We start from the raw sequence: 15,958 nt of genomic DNA, 5'->3' as shown, positions 1-15,958 counted from the left end.
CACTCAGTTAGTTCTCAGTGCACTCTCTATGCTTTGTTCCCTGTTGAATTAACCCCAAGCATGGGCAAGGAAAATACACTTTCATTTGAAAGCATTTGCCAAGCTTCCACAGAATTCTGAGTTTAATGGAATCTCAGCAAATATTTTTTCACCCAATCTTGTTGATAATTGAATGAATTGATTGGTACCCCTTTTACACTTTCTCCCCCAAATTTACTTCTGTTAGGTTGAAGCATTCGTTTGCAGAAACACTTTGGATTTTTAGGTTTCACTTCATTGTCTTCTATAGGGTTACATGCATTTTGAATTCTAAATCAAGCATGGTTTGTGCTAGCTGCTTGAAACATTACTCACTCAATTAGTTCGCGGTGTGCTCTCTATGCTTTGTTCCCTGTTGAAGTATCCCTAAGAATGGGCAAGAAAAATGCACTTTCATTTAAAAGTCTTTGCCAAGCTCAAAGGACTCCAAGTTTACTGGAATCTCAGCAATTTGTTTTTCACCCGATCTTGTTGATACTAGGAGGGATAGATCGGTACTACAATCACACTTGTTCCCCAAAATTTAATTCTTCTAGGTTAAAAAAGCACTTGTTTGGAGTAACACTTTGATTTTTTTAGTTTCACATCATTTTCCCATAGAGATAAGTGCATTTGGAACTCTAAATAAAACAAGGATTTTTCTAGCTGCTTGTAAAATGACTCACTCAATTATTTCTCAGTGCTCTCTCTATGGAGTCTCCCTGTTGACACAGACCTAAGTAGAGGCATGGAAAATACACTTTTATTTGAAAGCATTGGCAAAGCTTCCACAGAACTCCGAGTTTACTAGAATCTCAGCAAAGATTTTCTCACCCGAACTTGTTGATATTTGGAGGGCATGATCCGTAATCCATTTGAACTTGGTCCCCCAAATTTTGTTCTTCTAGGTTGAAGTGTTCATTTGCAGGAACACTTTGAATTTGTAAGTTTCACTTTGTTTTCCCATATAGGGTTATATGCTTTTGATACTCTAAATCAAACATGATTTATGCTAGCTCCTTGATACATGATTCACTCAATTAGTTCTCAGTGCACTCTCTATGATTTTTTCCCCTGTTGAAGTAGCCCTTAGCAGAGGAGAGGGAAATACATTTTAATTTGAAAGCATTTGCATGGCTTCCACAGAACTCTGAATTTACTGGAATTTCAGCAAAGAATTTTCACCCAATCTTGTTGATACTTGGAGATAATGATTGCTACTCCATTCGCACTTGGTCCCTACAATTTCATTCCTCTAGGTTGCAGCATTTGATTGCAGGAAAACTTTAAATTTTTAGATTTCCATTTGTTTTCCTCTACAGAAATACATGCATTTGGATCTCTAAAACAAACAAGGTTTGTGCAAGCTGAATGAAACTTGACTCATTCCATTAGTTCTCAGTGCGCTCTCTATGCTTCATTCCCTGTTGAAGTAGCCCTAAGCAAGGGCAAGGAAAATACACTTTCAATTGAGAGCATTTGAAAAACTTTTGGTACTCCATTCACACCTGGTTTTACAAATTTATTTCTTCAGTGTTGAAGCATTCATTTGAAGAAACACTTTGAATTTTTCAGTTTCACTTCATTTTCCTTATAGAGATACATGCATTTGGAAATCTATGTCAAACATGGTTTGAGCTAGCTGCTTGTAACTTGACTCAATCAGTTATTTCTCAGTGGTCTCTCTATGCTTTGTTTCCTATGGTAGTAGCCCTAAGCAGAAGCACAGAAAATACACTTTTATTTGAAAGCATTTACAAAGCTTCCGTAGAAATCCTAATTTACTGGAATCTTAGCAAATATTTTTTCACCCGACCTTATTGATTTTTGGAGGGAATGTTCAGTACTCAATTTGCACTTGGTCCCCACATTTTGTTCTTCTAAGTTGAAGCGTTCCTTTGCAGGAATGCATTTAATTTTTACGTTTCACTTCATTTTCCTCTATACGGATACATGCATTTGGAACTCTAAGTCAAATATGGTTTGTGTTTGCCTATTGAAAATTGATTCATCAATTAGTTCTCTGTGTTCTCTCTATGCTCTGTTCCATGTTGAAGTACCCCTAAGCAGAGGTAAGAAAAATAAACTTTCATTTGAAAGCATTTGCAAAGCTTCCACAGAACTCTGAGTTTACTGGTATCTCAGCAAATATTTTTTTCACCCAATCTTGTTGATACTTGGTGGGATTGATCTGTACTCTGTTTACACTTTGTCTCCCAAATTTACTTCTTTTAGGTTGAAGCATTTGTTTGCAAGAACACTTTGAATTTTTAGTTTTCACTATGTTTTCTTTCATAGGGTTACATGCATTTGGATTTCTAAATCAAACATGGTTTGTGCTAGCTTCTGGAAACTTGCCTCACTTAATTAGTTCTCCCTGCACTCTCTATGCTTTGTTCCCTGTTGAAGTATCCCTAACAATGGGCAAGAAAAATGCACTTTCATTTGAAAGTCTATGCCAAGCTTCAAAGAACTCTGAGTTTAATGGAATCTCAGCATTAAATTTCACCCAAGCTTGTTAATACTAGGAGGGATTGATCAGTACTTCATTCACACTTGTTACCTCAAATTTAATTCTTCTAGGTTGAAGTGTTCAATTGCAGGAACACTTTGAATTTTTCAGTTTCACATCATTTTCCCTATAGAGATACATGCATTTGGAACTCTAAATCAAACAAAGATTGTGCTAGCTGCTTGAAAATTGACTCATTCAATTAGTCCTCAGTGCACTCTCTATGCTTCATTTCCTCTTGTCAGAGTACTAAGCAGAGGTAAGGAAAATACACTTTCATTTGAAAACGTTTGCAATGCTTCCAAAGAACACTGAGTTTACTGGAATCTCAGCAAATAATTTTTCTTTTAATCTTCTTGATACTTGAAGAGAATGATCTGATCTCCATTGGAACTTGGTCTCCCAATTTCATTCTTTTATGTTGAAGTGTTCGTTTGCAGAAGCACTTTGATTTTTTAGGTTTTACTTTGTTTTTCCTTATACGGATACAAGCATTTGGAACTCTAAATTAAACAAAGTTTGTACAAGTTGCTTGAAACTTCACTCACTCTATTAGTTCTCTGTGCACTCTGTATGCTTTGTTTCACTTTGAATTAGCCCTAAACAGGGGCAATGAAATACACTTTCATTTGAAAGTGTTTGCCAAGCTTCCACAGAACTTCGAGTTTACTGGAATCTCAGAAAATAATTTTTCACTGATCTTGTTGATACTTGAAAAAAAATGATCTGTACTCCACTTGCACTTTGTCTCCCAAATTTCATTCTTCTCTGTTGAAGTGTTCGTTTGCAGGGACAGTTTGAATTTTTCAGTTTCCCTTCATTTTCACTATAGAGATACATGAATTTGGAACTCTAAATTAAATAAGGTTTGTCTAGCTCCTTGAAATGTGACTCACTCAATTACTTCTCAGTGCTCTCTCTATGGTTTTTCCCTGTTGATGTAGCCCTGAGTAGAGGCATGAAAAATACACTTTCAATTGAAAGTGTTGGCAAAGCTTCCACAGAACTCCGAGTTTACTGGAAAATCAGCAAAGAGTTTTTCACCTGATCTTGTTGATACTTTGAGGTAATGATAAGTATTTGATTAGTACTTGGTACCCCATATGTCATTCTTCTATGGTGAAGCATTACTTTGCAGGAACACGTTGAATTTTTAGGTTTCACTTTGTTTTCCCATATAGAGATACATGCATTTGGAAATCTAAATCAAACAAGGTTTGTGCTACCTGCTTGAAAGTTGACTCATTCAATTACTTCTCAGTGCACTCACTATGCTTTATTCCCTATTGAAGTAACCTTAAGCAGCAGCAAGGAAAATACACTTCAATTGGAAATCATTTGCAAAGCTTCCACAGAACTCCTAGTTTACTGGATGTCAGCAAAGATTTTTTTCACCCAATCTTGTTGATACTTGGAGGGAAAGATCCATACTCCATTGGAACTTGGTCCATCAAATTTCATTCTTCTAGGTTGAAGAGTTTGATTGCAGTAACACTTTGTATTTTTAGGTTTCACTTTGTTTTCCCATATAGGGTTACATGCATTTGATATTCTAAATCAAACACGGCTTTTGCTAGCTTCTTAAAACTTGATTCACTCAATTAGCTCTCAGTGTGCTCTCTATGCTTTGTTCCCTGTTGAAGTAGCCCTAAGCAAAGGTGGGGAAATACACTTTCATTTGAAGGCATTTGCAAAGCTTTCACAGAACTCCTTGTTTATTGGAATCTCAGCAAATATTTTTTCACCCGAACTTGTTGATACTTGGAGGCAATGATCGGTACTCCTTTAACACTTGGTACCCGAAATTTCGTTGTTCCAGTTTGAAGCATTCATTTTCCAAAACACTTTTTTTTAATTATTAGGTTTCACTTTTTTTGCCACTATCGGGATACATGCATTTGGAAATCTAAATCAAACACTGTTTGTGCTATCTGCATGAAACTTGACTCACTCAATTAGTTCTCACTGTGTTCTCTATTCTTTCTTTCCTGTTGAAGTTGAACTAGACAGAGGCTTGGTAAATACCCTTTCATTTAAAAGCCTTTCCAAAGCTTCCACAGAACTCCGAGTTGACTGAAATCTCAGGAAACATTTTTCCACCTGATCTTGTGGATACATGAAGGATATGATCAGTACTCCATTCACACTTTGTCCCTCAAATTTCATTCTTCTAAGTTGAAGCATTCCTTTGCAAGAACACTTTGAATTTTTAGGTTTCACTATGTTTTCCCCTATAGGGATACATGCTTCTGAATCTCTTAATCAAATACCATTTATAGTAGCTGCTTGAAACTTGACTAACTCAATTAGTTCTCAGTGCACTGTATATGCTTCATTCCATGTTGAACTAACCCTCTGCTTGGGCAAGGAAAATATACTTCCATTTGAAAGAGTTTGCAAAGCTTCCTCAGAACTCCAAATTTACTGGAATCTCAGCAAATGTTTTTTCATCTGAACTTGTTGATACTTGGTAGGAATGATCGGTAATCCATTCACACTTTATGCCACAAATTTTGTTCTTCTAGGTCAAAGCACTCGTTTGCAGGTACACTTTGAATTTTTAGGTTTCACTTCGTATTTCCCTGTAGGGATACATGTATTTGGAACTCTATATCAAGCTAGGTTTGGCTAGCTGCATGAAACTTGAATTCCTCTATTAGTTCTCAATGTGTTCTCTATGCTTTTTTCCCTGTTGAAGTAGACCTAAGCAGAGGCAAGGAAAATACACTTTCATTTGAAATCTTCTGCAAAGCTTCCACAGAAGTCCGAGTTTATTGGAATCTCAGGAAATATTTTTTCACCTGAACTTGTTGATAATTACAGGGAATGATCAGTCCTCCATTCATACTTGGTCCCCAAATTTTGTTTTAGGTTGAAGCATTCATTGGCAGGAACAGTTTGAAATTTAATTTTTCACTTTGTTTTCCCCCATAGATATACATACCTTTGGAACTCTAAATCGAAAACCATTTGTGCTGGATGTGTAAAACTTGACTCACTCAATAAGTTCTCAGTGCACTCTCTATGATTTGTTCCCTGTTGAAGTATCCCTAAGCTTAGGCAAGGAAAATACACTTTCAGTTGAAAGCATTTGCAAAGCTTCCACAGAACTCCAAGTTTAAAGGAATCTTAGCAAATATTTTTACCCCAATCTTCTTGATACTTGGAGAGAATGATCGGTAGTCTATTCGCACTTGGTCCCCCAAATTTTTTTCTTCTAAGATGTTGTTTACGTTTGAAGGAATATTTTAAATTTTTAGATTTCAATTTGTTTTCCCCTATAGGGATACATGCATTTGGAACTCAAATTTAACCACAGTTCCTGTGAGCTGCTTGAACCTTGACTCACTCAATTAGTTCTCAGTGTGATCTTTATGCTTCATTCCCTGTTGATGTAGCCCTAAGAAGGGCCAAGGAAAATACACTTCATTTGAAAGCATTTGCAAAGCTTCCACAAAACTCCGAGTTTACTGGAATCTCAACAAATATTTTTTCACCCAATCTTCTTGATACTTGAAGGGAATGATCCCTACTACATTTGCCCCTGGTTTTCCAAATTTTGTTCTTCTAGGTTAAAGTGTTCTTTTGAAGGAATGCTTTGAATTTTTCAGTTTCACTTCATTTTTTTCTGTAGGGATTCATGCATTTGGAACTCTAAATCAAACCTGGTTTGTGCTAGCTGCTTGAAAATTCACTCACTCAGTTAGGTCTCATTGCATTCTCTATGCTTTTTCCTGTTGATGTAACTCTAAGAAGAGGTAAGAAAAATACACTTTCATTTGAAATCATTTGCAAAGATTCCACAGAACTCCAAGTTCAGTAGAATGTGAACAAATAGTTTTTCACCTGATCTCCTTCATACTTGGAGGGAATGATCTGTACTGAATTTGAACTTTGTCTCCCAAATTTGGTTCTTCTAGTTTGAAGCCATTTTTAGCAGAAACACTTTGAATTTTTAGGTTTAAATTCATTTTCCCCTTAGGGATACATGTCTTTGGATCTATACACCAAACACAGTTTGCATTAGCTGCTTGAAACTTGACTCACTCAATTAGTTCTCATGGTGCTCTCTATGCTTCATTCCCTTTTGAACTAGCCCTAAGCAGGAGCAAGGAAAATACACTTTCATTTGAAAGGGTTTGCAAAGCTTCCACAGAACTCCAAATTTACTGTAATCTCAGCAAATATTTTTTCACCCAATCTTGTAGATACTTGGAGAGAATGATTGGTAATCCATTTGCACTTTGTCCCCGAAATTTTGTTCTTCTAGGATGAAGCTTTTGTTTGCAGGAACACTTTGAATTTTTAGGTTTAACTTAGTTTTCCCCTATAGGGATACATGCATTTGGAACTCTAAATCAAATAGGGTTTGTGCTAGCTACTTGAAACTTGACTCCCTAAATTCGTTCTAGTGCCCTCTCTATGCATTGTTCCCTGTTGAAGTTGCCCTAAGCAGAGGCAAAGACAATAAACTTTCATTTGTAAGCATTTGCAAAGCTTCCACAGAACTCTGAGTGTACTGGAATCTCAGCAAAGGTTTTTTCATCTGAACTTGTTGATACTTGGAGGGAATGATCAGTACTCCATTCACACTTTGTCCCCCAAATTTGGTTCTTCTAGTTTGAAGCCATCTTTGGCAGAAACACTTTGAATTTTTAGGTTTCAATTCGTTTTCCACTTAGGGATACATGTCTTTGGAACTATACATCAAACAAGGTTTGTGTTAGCTCCTTGAAACTCGACTCACTCAATTATTTCTCAGTGCACTCTTTATGCTTTGTTCCCTGTTGAAGTAGCCCTAAGAGAGGTGAGGATAATACCCTTTCATTTGAAAGCATTTGCAAATCTTCCACAGATCTCAGAGTTTACTGGTATCTCAGCAAATTTTTTTCACATCATCTTGTTGATACGTGAAGGGAATGAATGATTGGTACTCCAATTGCACTTGGTCCCCCAAATTTCATTCTTCTAGGTTGAAGCATTCGTTTGAAGGAACACTCTGAATATTTAGGTTTCACTTCGTGTTCCCCTTTAGGAATACATGCATTTGGAACTTTAAATTAAAAACTGTTTCTGATAGGTCTTTGAAACTTGAATCACTCCATTAGTTCTCAGTGCACTGTCTAAGCTTTTTTTCCATGTTGGGGAAGCCCTAAGAAGGATCAAGGAAAATACACTTTCATTTGAAAGTGTTTGCAATGATTCCAAAGAACACTGAGTTTACAGGAATCTCAGAAAAGATTTTTTCACCTGATCTTGTTGACACTTGGATGGAATAATCTGTACGCCATTTGCAGTTGGTTGCTCAATTTTCATTCTTGTAGTTTGAAGCGTTCTTTTGTACAAAAGCTTTGACATTTTAGTTTTCACTTCGTTTTTGATTATAGGGATACATGCATTTTGAACTCTAAATCAAACATGGTTTCTGCTAGCTGCTTACAAATTGACATACTCAAGTAGTTTTCAGTAAGTTCTCTATGCTTTGTTTGCTGTTGAAGTAGCCCTAAGCACAGGCAAGGAAAATACACTTTCATTTGAAAGCGTTTGCAAAGCTTCCAAAGAACACCAAATTTACTGGAATCTCAGCAAAGGTTATTTTTTTTCCCCTGGAACTTGTTGATACTTGGAGGGAATGATCGGGACTCCATTCGCACTTTGTCCCCCAGATTTTGGCTTCTAGGGTGAAGCGTTCATTTGCAGGAACTCTGAATTTTTAGTTTTCACTTCGTTTCCCCCTATAGGGAACCAAGTATTTGGAAATCTAAATCAAACACGGTTTGTGATATCTGCTTTAAAATTGCCTCACTCAATTTGTTCTCAGTGCACTCTCTTTGCTTCATTCCCTCTTGAAGTAGCCCTAAACAGAGGTAAGGAAAATATACTTTCATTTGAAAGCATTTGCAAAGCTTCCACAGAACTCCTAGTTTACTGGAATCTCAGCAAAGACTTTTTCTCCCTATTTTGTTTATACATGGAGGTATTGATATGTACTCCATTCTCAGTTGATCCCCCAATTTCGCTCTTCTAGGTTGAAGCATTTGTTTGCAGGAACACTTTGAATTTTTAGGTTACACTTCTTTTTCCCCCATAGAGGTACATGCATTTAGAAATCTAAATCAAATATGCTTCATGCTAGCTTCTTGATACTTCACTCACTCAACTAGCTCTCAGTGAGCTTTCTATGTTTTCTTCCTTGTTTAAGTAGCACTAAGGAGAAGCAAGAAAAATACACATTCATTTAAAAGTATTTGCAAAGCTTTCACAGAACTCTGAGTTTATTGGACTATCAGCAAATATTTTCATGCTCGAACTTCTAGACACTTGGATGGAATTATTGGTACCCCATTCACACTTTGTCACCTAAATTTCCTTCTTCTAGGTTGAAGCATTTGTTTGCTGGAACACTTTGAATTTTCAGGTTTTATTTCATTTTGCCCTACAGAGATACATGCATTTTGATCTCTAAATCAAACACAGTTTATGCTAGCTTCTTGGATGTTGACTCCCTCAATTAGTTCTGAGTGTGCTCTTTATGGTTATTTTCCTGTTGAAGTGGTACTAAGCAGAGGCTAGGAAAATAAACTTTAATTTGAAAGCATTTGAAACCATCCACAGAACTGCGAGTTTATTGGAATCTGAGCAAAGATTTTTTCACCTGATCTTGTTGATACTTGGATGAAATATTCAGTACTCCATTCACACTTTGTCCCCCAAACTTTGTTCTTCTTAGTTGCAAGTTTTTTGCAGGAACGCTATGAATTTTTACCTTTCACTTCATTTACCCATATAAGGATACATGCATTTGGAACTCTAAATCAAGGGGCTTGAAACTTGACTCACTCAATTAGTATTCAGTGCACTCTCTATGTTTTGATCCCTGTTTAATTAGCCCTAAGCAGAGGCGAGGAAAATACACTTTAATTTGAAAGTGTTTTCAAAGCTTCCACAGAGCTCCAAGTTTACTGGAATCTCAGCAAAATTTTTCCCCTGATCTTGTTGATACTTGAAGTGAATGATTGGTACTCCTTTAACATTTGATATATCAAAATTTCATTCTTCTACCTTGAAGCGTTCGTTTGCATGAACACTTTGAAATTTTAGGTTTCACTTCATTTTCCGCTATAGGGATACATGCATTTGGAACTCTAAAACAAACACGGTTTGTGCTAAGTGGTTTAAACTTGACTCATTCAATTAGTTCTCAGTGCACTCTCTATACTTTGTTTCATGTTGTAGTAGCTTTAAGCAGAGGGACAGAATATACACTTTCATTGGAAAGCCTTTGCAAACCTTTCACAGAACTCCGAGTTTACTGAAATCTGAGCAAAAATTTTATCACACGACCTTGTTGATACTTGGAGGAAATGATCTGTACTCCATTCATCTTGGTCCCCTAGATTTTGTTCTTGTAGTTTGAAGCCTTCGTTTGCAGCAACACTTTTAATTTTTTGGTTTCACTTTATTTTCTTCTACAGGGATACATGCATTTGGAACTCTAAATCAAAATCGGTTTGTGCTAGTTGCTTGAAACATGACTCACTAAATTACTTCTCAGTGTTCTCTCTAGGTTTTGTTCCCTGTTGAAGTAGACCTAAGCAGAGGCAAGGAAAATACACTTTCATCTGAAAGCATTTGAAAAGCTTTGACAGAACTCTGAGTTTACTGGAATATCAGCAAAGACTTTTTCACCCTATCTTGTTGATACATGGAGATATTGATCAGATCTCCATTCTCATTGGTCCCACAAATTTCGTTCTTCTAGGTTGAAGCATTCATTTGCGGAACACTCTGAAGTTTTAGGTACCATTTCATTTTCCCCTATAGAAGTACATGCATTTGGAACTCTAAATCAATCACGGTTTGTGCTACCTGCTTGAAAGTTGACTCACTCAATTAGTTCTCAGTGAGCTCTCTAGGCTTTTTTCCCTTTTTAAGTAGACCTAATCAAAAGCTAGGAATATACACTTTCATTTGAAAGCATTTGCAAGACTTCCACAGAACTCCTAGATTACTGAAATATCAGCAAATATTTTCATTCCCAAACATCTTGATACTTGGAAGGAACTATTGGTACTCCATTCACACTTGGTCCCCTAAATTCTGTTTTCCTAGGTTGAAGCATTATTTTTCTAGAACATTGTGAATTATTTGGTTTCAATTCATTTTCCACTCTAGGGATTCATGCATTTGTATCTCCAAATCAAACGCAGTTTGTGCTAGCTTCTTGGATGTTGACTCACTCAATTAGTTCTCAGTGCATTCTCTATGCTTTTTTCCCTGTTGAAGTAGCCCTAAGCATAGGCATGGAAAATACACTTTCATTTGAAAGCATATGCAAAGCCTCCACAGAAGTCTGAGTTTACTGAAATCTCAGCAAAATTTTTTTCACCCCACCTTGTTGATACAGTAATGTAATGATCAGTACTCTATTCGCACATGTTCCCCCGAATTTTGTTCTTCTACGTTGAAGCATTCGTTTGCAGGAACACTTTGAATTTTTGGTTTTCACTTCATTTTCCCCTATTGAAATACATACATTTGGAACTCTAAATCAAACACAGTTTGTGCTAGCTGCTTCAAACTTGACTCACTCAATTAGTTCTCAGTGCACTCTCTATTCTTTTTTCCCTGTTGAAGTAGTGCTAAGCAGAGGCAAGCAAAATACACTTTCATTTGAAAGCATTTGCAAAGCTACCACAGTACTCTGTTTTACTGGAATCTCAACAAATATTTTTTCACCCTATCTTGTTAATACTTGGCAGGAAAGATGAGTATAACAGTTCCACTTGATTGCCCAAATTTTCTTCTTCTCAGTTGAAGCATTTGTTTCATGAACACTTTGAATTTTTAGGTTACACTTCATTTTCCCCAATAATGATTAAATAATTTGGAACTCTAAATCAAACACGGTTTGTGCTAGATATTGAAACTTGACTCACTCAATTAGTTCTCAGTGTGCTCTATATTCTTTGTTCCCTGTTGAAGTAGCCCAAAATAGAGATGAAGAAAATTCACTTTCATTTGAAAGTGTTTGCAAAGCTTCCACAGAACTCTGTGTTAACTGTAATCTCAGCAAGTATATATTCACCTGATTTGTGGATATTTGGTGGGAATGATCAGTATTCCTCTCCATCTTGGTCCCTCAAATTTCGTTCTTCTATGTTGAAGTGTTCATTTGCAGGTACACTTTGAATTTTTAGGATTCACTTCATTTTCCCCTACAGGAATACATACATTTGGAACTCTAAATCAAACAAGGATTGTACTAGCTTCTTGAAACTTGACTCACCCAATTAGTTCCCAGTGCACTCTATATGTTTTGTTCCTTGTTGAAGTAGCCCTAAGCAGAGGCAAGTAAAATTCGCTTTAATTTGAAAATGTTTGCAAATCTTCTACAAGACTCCAAGTTTACTGAAATCTCAGCAAAGTGTTTTTCACCCAATCTTGTTGATACTTTGAGGGAACTATCAGTTCTCCATTTGCACTTGGTTCCTCAAATTTCGTTCCTCTAATTCCAGCATTTGTTTGCAGAAACACTTTGAAGTTTTAGGTTTCACTTTCTTTACCCCTACAGTGGTACATGCATTAGAAACTATATATAAATCACAGTTTAAGCTAGTTGCTTGAAACTTGGCTCACTAAATTAGTTCTCAGTGCTCTCTCTATGCTTTGTTCCCTATTGACATAGGCCTAATCAGAGGCAAGGAAAATACACTTTCATTTGAAAGCGTTTGCAAACTTTCCACAGAACTTTTAGTTTACTGGAATCTCAGCACATTTTTTTCACCCAAACTTGTTGATACTTGGAGGGAATTATCAGTACTCCATTCACACTGTGTCCCCCATATTTTTTTCTATGTTGAAGCATTCCTTTGCAGGATCATGTTGAATTTTTAGGTTTCACTTCTTTTTCCCCCATAGGGATACATGCATTTGTAACTCCAAATTAAACACTGTTTATGCTAGCTGCTTGAAACTTGACTCACTCAATTAGTTCTGAATCACTCTCTATGCTTTGAGGGCTATGTTGAATTAGCCCTCAGCTGAGACACGTAAAATGCACTTTCATTTGAAAGCATTTTCAAAGCTTCCACAGAACTAAGAGTTTATGGGAAAATCAGCAAATAATTTTTCTCCCGATGTTATTGATACTTGGAGAAATTGATCAGAACTCCAATCGCACTTGGTCCCCCAAAATTCCTACTTTTAAGTTGAAGCATTAATTTTCAGGATATTTTTGCATTTTTATGTTTCACATAATTTTTCCCTATTGGGATACATGCATTTGGAACTCTAAATCAAATACGGTTTGTGCTAGCTTCTTGAAACTTGACTCACTCTATTAGATCACAGTGAGCTCTTTATGCTTTGTTCCTGGTTGAAGAAGTCCTAAGCAGTGGTGAGGAAAATACACTTTCATTTGAAAGCATTTGCAAACTTTCCAGAGAACTCCAAGTTTAATGGAATCTAAGCAAATATTTTTTCACCCCATCTTGTTGATACTTGGAGGGAATGATCGGCACTCCATTCTCACTTGTTCTCCCAAATGTCATTCTTTTAAGTTGAAGCATTCCTTTGCAGGAACACTTTGAATTATTAGGTTTCACTTTGTTTTCCCCTATAGGGATGCATGCATTTGGAAATCTAAAACACGGTTTTTGCTAGCTTCTTGAAAGTTGACACACTCAATTAGATCTCAGGACAATCTCTATGCTTTGTTCCCTGTTGAAGTAGCCCTTAGCAGGGTCAAGGAAAATACATTTTCATTTGAAAGCGTTTGCAGACTTCCACACAACTCTGAGTTTACTGGAACCTCAGCAAATATTTTTTCACCACATCTTCTTGATACTTGTAGGGAATGATCAGTACTCTATTTGCACTTGGTACACAAAATTTTCTTCTTCTAGGTTGAAGCGTTTTTTTGCAGAATCACTTTTAATTATTTCATTACATGCATTTGTAACTCTAAAAAAAAACGGTTTATTCTAGCTGCTTAAAACTTGACTCACTTAATTAGTCTCAGTGCGCTCTCTATGATATGTTCCCTGTTGCAGTAGTCCAGGCAAATACATTTTCATTTGAAAGCTTTTACAATGCTTCCACAGATCTACAAGGTTACTGAAATTTCAGCAAATATTTTTTTCACCCGAGCTTGTTGATATTTGGAGGGAATGATCAGTATTCCATTCACACTTGGTCCACAAAATTTCGTTCTTCTAAGTTATAGTGTTCATTTCCAGGAAAACTTTGAAATTTTAGTTTTCACTTTGTTTTCCCCTAAAGGAATACATGCATTTGTAACCCTAAATCAAACATGGTTTGTGCTTGCTTCTTGAAATTCAACTCACTCAATTAGTTCTCAGTAAACTCACTATGCTTTGTTCCCTGTTTAATTAGACCTAAGCAGGGATAAGGAAAATAAACATTCATTTGACAGCATTTGCAAACTTCCACAGAGGTCCGAGTTTACTGAAATCTCAGCAAAGATTTTTTCACCCAATTTGTTGATAATTGAGGGAATGATCAGTCCTCCATTTGCAGTTGGTTCCCCAAATTTTGTTCTTCTAGTTTGAAGCGTTCCTTTTCAGGAACACTTTGAATTTTTAGGTTTCACTTTGTTTTCCCCAGTAGCGATACATGCATTTGGAATTCTAAATCAAACATGGTTTGTGCTAGCTTCTTGAAACTTGACTCACTCAATTAGTTCTCAGTGTGCTCTCCATGCTTTGTTCCCTGTTGAAGTTGCCCTAACTCGATGCAACTCGACAATACACTTTCATTTGAAAGGGTTTGCAAAGCTTCCACAGATCTCCAAGTTCAATGGAATCTAAGCAAATATTTAGATATTTGCAAAGATTTTTTAACCAGATCTTGTTGATACATGGATAGAATGATCAGTACTCCATTTGCACTTTGTTCCCCAAATTTTGTTCTTCTATGTTGCAGCATTAATTTGCAGGAATATTTTGAATTTTTAGGTTTCACTTCATTTTCCCCTATAAGGATACTTGCCTTTGAAACTCTAAATCAAACCTCTTTGTGCTAGCTGCTTGAAAATTGACTCACTCAGTTAGTTCTCACTGTGCTCTTCATGCTTGTTTTCCTGTTGAAATAGCCCTAATAGAGGCGAGGAAAATACACTTTTGTTTGAAAGCATTTGCAAAGCTTCTACAGAACTCAGAGTTTCCTGGAATCCCAGCTAAGATATATGCGTTTTGAACTCTAAATACAACACGGTTTGTACTAGCTGCTTGAAACTTGACACACTCAATTAGTTATCAGTGAGTTCTCTATGTTTTGTTTTTGTTGAAGTAGGCCTAATCAGAGGCAAGGAAAATACACTTTCATTTGAAAGTATTTGCAAAGATTCCACAGAACACCGAGGTTACTGGAATCCCAGCAAAAATATTTTCACCAGATCTTGTTAATGCTTGGAGGGAATGATCCTTACTCTATTCCCACTTTGTCCCCCAAATTTCGTATTTCTTGTTTGCTGCATTCATTTGCAGTCACACTTTGAATTTTTTCAGTTTTACTTCGTTTTCACATATAAGGATTATTGCTTTTGGAACTCTAAATCAAACACGGTTTGTGGTACCTGCTTGAAACTTGTCTCACTCAATTAGTTCTCAGTGGACTGTCTATGATTTGTTCCCAGTTGTAGTAGCCCTAAGCAAAGGTGAGGAAAATATACTTTCATTTGAAAGTGTTTGCAAAGCATCCATGGGACTCGGATGTTACTGGAATCTCAACAAAGATTTGTTTCAACTCAACTTGTTGATACCTGGAGGGAATGATCAGTACTCCATATGCAGTTGGTCCCACAAATTTTGATCTTCTAGGTTGAAGTGTTCGTTTGCAGGAACACTTTGAATTTTTAGGTTTCACTTTGCTTTCCTCTAAAGGGATAAATGCATTTGAAACTCTAAATCAAACCCAGTTAGTGCTAGCTCCTTGAAACATGACTCACTCAATCAGGTCTCAGTGAACTCTCTATGATTATTTTCCTGTTGAGGAGCCCTAAGCAGAGGCAAGAAAAATACACTTTCATTTGAAAGTGTTTGTAAAGCTTCCACAGAACTCCAAGTTTATTGGAATCTCAGCAAAGATTTTTTCACCCTATCTTGTTGATACATGGAGGGATTGTTTGGTACTCCATTCTCACTTGGTACTCCAAATTTTGTTTTCTAGGTTTAAGCATTCATTTGCAGGAACAGTTTGCAATTTTAGTTTTCACTTCTTTTTTCCCTATAGGGATACATGCATTTGGAACTCTAAATCAGACATGGTTTGTGCTAGCTGCTTGAAACTTGACTCACTCAATTAATTCTCAGTGGGCTCTATATGTTTTGTTCCTTTTTGAAGTAGCTCTAAGCAGAGGCAAGGAAAATACTCTTTTATTTGAAAGTGTTTTCATAGCTTCCAAAG

This window comes from Marmota marmota, unplaced genomic scaffold (genome assembly GCF_001458135.2).
Source record: "Marmota marmota marmota unplaced genomic scaffold, marMar, whole genome shotgun sequence".
Taxonomy (NCBI): domain Eukaryota; kingdom Metazoa; phylum Chordata; class Mammalia; order Rodentia; family Sciuridae; genus Marmota; species Marmota marmota.
Note: the sequence above shows the minus strand (reverse complement) of the source record.